The sequence below is a fragment of the Globicephala melas genome, chromosome 6 (genome assembly GCF_963455315.2).
Source record: "Globicephala melas chromosome 6, mGloMel1.2, whole genome shotgun sequence".
NCBI classification, from domain to species: domain Eukaryota; kingdom Metazoa; phylum Chordata; class Mammalia; order Artiodactyla; family Delphinidae; genus Globicephala; species Globicephala melas.
This window is the reverse complement of record NC_083319.1, coordinates 50,398,764-50,404,763: the sequence shown is the minus strand read 5'-3', so window position 1 is coordinate 50,404,763 and position 6,000 is coordinate 50,398,764. Positions and strand designations below refer to the sequence as shown.

Genomic DNA, 6,000 nt, shown 5'->3' with positions numbered 1-6,000 from the left:
CCCAAAGTAGCACTGCAATAAACTACATTTCTCCTCCGGCTCGCGCGCTAGGCACCCTCGGGGGCTCGAAATAAGCAGGTGACAGCCGCTGCCCACCCTCGTCTCCTCCAAGCCGCCGCTCTCTGGCTCACCGCCGCCCCGATCCCCCTGCCCCCACCCTGGATTTTTTTTTTTTTCTTTCTCCCAAACCTCCAAACAGGAAATAGCTTGAGTCACAATAATACACAGGAGCAGCGGCCGAGGCCACTCGCGCCCGCCCATTCGCTGGGCCGCCTCCAGCACTCCGGCTCCGCGAGGCGCCACCGGCGACGCGCGCGGGGAGCGCAGAGAACACCGGCCCAGCAGCCGGCGCCGCGTCGGAGGCTCGCCAGGCGCCCATCAGAGCCGCCTTCGCCCTGCCCCCGACTCCGCCGACTGCGGCCGCCACCCGCCTCCAGGCGAGTACCCTCCTCCCGGTCGCTCGCTGGCCACTGAGCGCCCGCAGGCGTCCCGGCGCTGCCCTCCGCGAGGCCGGAGAAAAGCCGCCCCAGGCGCAGCCTCCACGCTCCAGCAGCGCCCGGGATATCTCCCTCCGGTCCCGACTCTGGCGGGGGAGGGCTTTGCGGGCTGCGGCGGGGCGCTTGCCCCCTGGTCCTTCATGGGGGCGGAGGTGGGGGGCAGCGTGAGTAAATGCTCTGTCACCCCATGCCCCTGTGGATTCGGGCTGGACTTTATTGGGCATTGATTATTTTCCCTTTCTGGGGATGCTTAACTGACTTTTGCCTCCCCATCTTGGGGACCATTCTGGAAGTGGGTTTGGGCGCGCAGCTGGGGCAGCTACAGGTGACTGGGAGCCACCTTCTTTTTCCTACCTGGCCTGGAGCCTTCTCCCCCAAGGGATGGGAGCTGTTTCACTTTCTGTTGATCTTCTCTTGAACCAGATTCAAAGGGCCTCTGAGTTTCTGTCGGCGCAGTCAGCGTTTGCAGTATCTGGAGGAGGCAGGATCTGGTGGCTTGGATTTACGCGGGCCGAGGGGGGCGCTGGGTAGTTGAGAGCAGGTGGGCGCCGCCTGGGCTGCCGGCGGAGTCTCAGCCGCGGAGCCTGGAAAGTGCGCACACCTGAGAACCCCGGAGATGCTTGTCAGCCCACGCAGCCCGGGAGCCGAGATCTGTGCTCCCAGCTCGGCAGAGTTTGAGGGAACTTTTTTTTTTTTTTTTTTCACTTTCTGACCCATTTGTAAGGAAGGGGCCGAGCTTCTCAACATGCTGGGTGTTGTCAGTCTTCAAGGGCTACATTGTGAGGTTCTTCTATAGGGAACTCAGTCAAAACTGAGTTGGACATCTTTATGTTGGATAAAGGCCACTGAATTCCAGGCATTCTTCGAGGTTGAGAAGGGTGTTTTCAAGACTGTTTTGAAGTCGGCTTGAGGGCTTTCTGCGAAACTGCCGCTGTCAATTATCCTTATCAGCTGCGGCTGCTTGCTAGTCCCGGGGTGAGTGGGTTCTCTTAGAAGGCTCCATTCAGTCAGGCCTTCTATCCAAGTTTCTCAGCGCACTTTTACAAACTGTGGTTGGGAGGTAAGTTAAGTCCTTAGCCAATTTTTCTGAAACACATGATCAACCCTCCACGTTTCCCGGTGAGGGAACCGTGGTTCTAAAGGGTTAGATTGATAGGGTGACTGTCTTTACGTCAAACGCGCTGGGGCCTTGCGGCTTTGAGTGAGGTTCAAGGTCCAGCAACAGCGATATCACCTGAGGGCCTGTTAAAAATACAGGACTTCACGCCTGCCAATGCAGGGGACACGGGTTCGTGCCCCGGTCCGGGAAGATCCCACATGCCGCGGAGCGGCTGGGCCCGTGAGCCATGGCCGCTGAGCCTGCGCGTCCGGAGCCTGTGCTCCGCAACGGGAGAGGCCAAAACAGTGAGAGGCCTGCGTACCGCAAAAAAATAATAATAATAATTTTTAAAAATACAGGACTTCAGACCTACCCAGAACTGCTCAATCAAGGTCCCCAGGGGACCCTTTGCATATTAAGGCTTGAGACTGGCAGAGGGTTATGTTGGGGTGAAGTTTTTTGTCCAGTTTGAAGAAGTGATTTACATTTCCCTACATGTCCACCCAGTCCTACATTTGAGCCTTCGTTTTGCCAGACCAGGAGAAACACAGTACAGCTTTGTGGGTCACAGCACCTCCACCCCAGGTGCCAGGCTCCTTAAGCCTTTGGGTTTTTTGTTTCTAGGTACTTTGATTCTTTCATCGTTATTATTGTGATAAAATACACACAACATAAAATTTGTCATTTTAACCATTTTTTTTCTTTTTTTCCTGCCCCTCTAGGCGTCTTGTGGGATCTTATTTCCCCCACCAGGGATTGAGCCAGGCCCTCAGTAATAAAAGCGCAGAGTCCTAACCACCATTTTTTTTTTTGTGGTACGCGGGCCTCTCACTATTGTGGCCTCTCCCGTTGCGGAGCACAGGCTCCAGACGCGCAGGCTCAGCGGCCATGGCTCACGGGCCCAGCCGCTCCGCGGCATGTGGGATCTTCCCGGACCGGGGCACAAACCCGTGTCCCCTGCATCAGCAGGCAGACTCTCAACCACTGCGCCACTAGGGAAGCCCCCTAACCACCATTTTTAAGAGTACAATTCAGTGGCGTTAAGTACAGTCACAATGTTGTGCAACCATCACCACTATCCTTTTCCAGAACTTTTTCATCGTCCCAAACAGAAACTCTGTACCCATTAAAGAATACCCTATTCCCCGCTCTTCCCAGCCCCTGAGTTTCCGGATACTGTTAATGACATTTTCTGTAGGGTACAGAAAAGGTTGAACAGGAATGTAAAGTAAAACTAAAATCATCTTCTCAGAATATTAATAAACGTTTGGAAATTCCTGGGTCACTGGCCTGGTGGACTTGGCATTTTAACTCCAGATTCTTAAAGTGCATGTGCTTTCTTTTAATGGAGACAACCTGAAACTATGAGGGCTTCCTCTTTGGTCTGGTTGAAAAGGAATGGAACTACCCAGGGCTCAATCTGCACTAATTAACTAGGTGCAGATGACTGGTAAAATCTCTGTGCTTCTTTTAACTGGCTTTATTTTAGGGGTCGTGTTTACATTGAGTTTAGCATTTTGTTTTTGTTTTTTAATACTGATCCAAACTCATTGTTGAAAGTAGTTGAAAGAAAGCTTAAGAAAAAGTGTTGTTGCTGGCGTATATATAGGAGGAAGAAAGATTTGAAATAATTTTCTAAAAGACCCCAATCTATTTTGTTACTGCTTTAATGTTAAGTGAGTCTAATGGTCCAAGAACATTATTTCTGGTTGTAAAACTGTTTGTATAATTTAGAAAAGCTTTGTTGTTGTTGTTTCAATTGAAGTATAGTTGATTTACAATGCATTAATTTCAGGTGTACAGCAAAGTGATTCACTTACACACATATGTATATCCTTAAGATTCTTTCCCATTAGAGGTTATTACAAGACATTGAATACAGTTCACTGTGCCATACAGTAGGTCTTTGTTGTTTATTTATTTTGTAGATAGTAGTGTGTATCTGTTAATCCCAAACTCCTAATTTATAGAAAGCTTTGTAATACTGAAAGTAATCTGCTTGCATCTGCTCAAAATTATCCAGGTTGTGGTTTGAGGACATGCTTTTCAGTGAGAACAGAAATGTGAATTGGCAAGCTAATAAAAATGGTTTCATTCATGATCTAACAAAGGCATTGTTATAGATCAAGAATGTGGTTCAGAATACATAAGTGATCAGAGATATTGGGAAGATTTAATAAGTAGCTGAATAGTGGCAGATCCTTAAAATTCTTCCCAAATTCTTTTTTCTCTAAGACCCTTGACTTTTCTTGTCTTATGACTTTCATCAGAATGAGTCTGTCACCTTGTAGGAAGGAACTTAGAGCTCCCTTTGATTGAAAAGTCCCTTTGAAATGATGAATGAAGATAATTCAGATAGGCAAGATTTGGCAGAAAATTCTCCTTTTTCATGATATTCTTGCATTCACAAAATTTCAGAATATTATTATTATGGTAATGCAAAGAGAAAATGTTTCCCCTCCTCCACTGTGTTCTCTTCGAAATAGCAATATAGTTCAGTGTTTTATTTGGTGAACAAATGCTATTTTGTAGTCCACACAGGAGAAAACATTCCTAGAAAGTGTTTGGTGAATGGATTTATCAGTAATTCAGTGATGCCTGGAGAATCACTTGGGGAGTTTAGTAAAAATGGAACCTCTCCAACTACTCCAGACCTTCTCTGAGTGAGACTCCGTGCATTGGAATCTGTAGGTTTTAATAACACCTTGGGTGATTCCGATATATAATTAGGTTTGGGAGTCACACACACATGCAAACTAAGATATTGAGAAATTAATCTGAAAGTACAAGAGAACACAATTTTCTATTAAACATGAAATAAAATTAATGATGAATTCTTCCTTAAAATTAGGTAGTCATTGTTTCAGTTTGGCAAATTGAATAAACACTTTTTGATGTTGGTCTTCATTCTTGAGATCTGAGGTTCAGAATCCTGAATGTGCAGAAAAACCCACTGGTCTCCCTAAGGTATCAAGGTATTAGACTATTTGATCCAGCATCAATGAACTTTTGTCGAGTGCCCATTTTGAATCGGGCATTTTCATATATATTCTCAATAAATCTTTACAATGACTTTGAGAGAGGTGTTTCTTTTTTTATAATATTACAGATGAGAAGACTGAAGCCAACCTGGGCCTTCCTACTGTAGAATATGGTCTTTTCCATGGTCCTTCCATGTAGAATAATAAATCCCTGCCTACTAACTCCCTTTCACCTCCAAGAAACTATGTATTCATTAATTCTTTTTTTTTAATTTATTTATTTATTTATTTATGGCTGTGTTGGGTCCTCAGTGTTGTGCGCGGGCTTTCTCTAGATACGGTGAGTAGGGTCTACTCTTCACTGCGGTGCGCTGGCTTCTCATTGTGGCTTCTCTTGTTGTGGAACCCCGGGCTCTAGGCGCGCAGACTTCAGTAGTTGTGGCACGTGGGCTCAGTAGTTGTGGCTTGCGGGCTCTAGAGTGCAGGCTCAGTAGTTGTGGTACATAGGCTTAATTGCCCCGCAGCATGTGGGAATCTTCCCAGACCAGGGATTGAACCTGTGTCACCTGCATTGGCATGCGGATTCTTAACCACTGCGCCACCAGGGAAGTCCTCATTAATTCTTCATTCAAATCTTTTGGAACATCAGGTACTAGCTGCTCTAGGCTTTGAAGCAAATAAAAAATGAGCCCAAACTGAAATAAATTCCAAAAGAGCAAAGGAGTCGACAGCAAAGTGTTCTTTCCATGGTACCACAAGACCTCTCATGAGTGATCAATTAGACTATACGTGGCTTGAATGTAGCATTAGCATAGCTAGTCCAGCTCCCAGAAAAAGCATTGGGCGTTCTCCTTACTGAGACCGGTCAGCAGTACCATCTCTGCATATCAACCTGATGGTATTTACGAGGCACCCCAAGATGCTACACAGTGCGGAAGAAAGGGCACAGAATTCAGGTGCAAAAGAACTGAGACTTACCCTGACCAGCTGACTGAGCGGGAATAAACCTCATAAACTTGGAGCCACTGTGTTCCTAAATGTAAAATTAGGGAAATAATTATCTCCCCCTAAGATTATGGTAAGGACTCAGAAAGACCTTTTTTATAAAAATGCTTGTAAACTGTAAAATGATAATAAAAATGTCTTACCTTCATTTGGGAGAAATTTACAACGCAAAGGAGACAGAAGAAGCCACACATCTGAGGTACCTCACACATTTTACTTAACTGAGTTTGTTTGTAATTCTCTTCTAGCTTCTAGGTCATTCTTTAAAAAACAGTCTTATTGAGATGTAATTCACGTGCCATACAATTCATCCATAAAGTGTGCAATTTATTGATTTTGAGTATATTCACAGAGTTGTGCAGCCATCACCAGAATCAATTTCAGGACCTTTTTGTTGCCCTAAAAAGGACACCACCCC

General features: G+C 46.1%; 1 protein-coding gene across 1 annotated transcript in view; it reads left to right on the top strand.

The window, feature by feature from the left end:
- Window positions 1–285: 285 nt before the first annotated feature.
- The window catches only part of TJP2 (tight junction protein 2), a 130,221-nt gene continuing 124,506 nt past the window's right edge, over window positions 286–6,000 (top strand). Inside the window, exon 1 of the mRNA XM_030877045.3 lies at window positions 286–437. The gene's annotated coding sequence lies outside the window, so the exon portion shown is untranslated. The remainder of the gene's footprint in view (window positions 438–6,000) is intronic.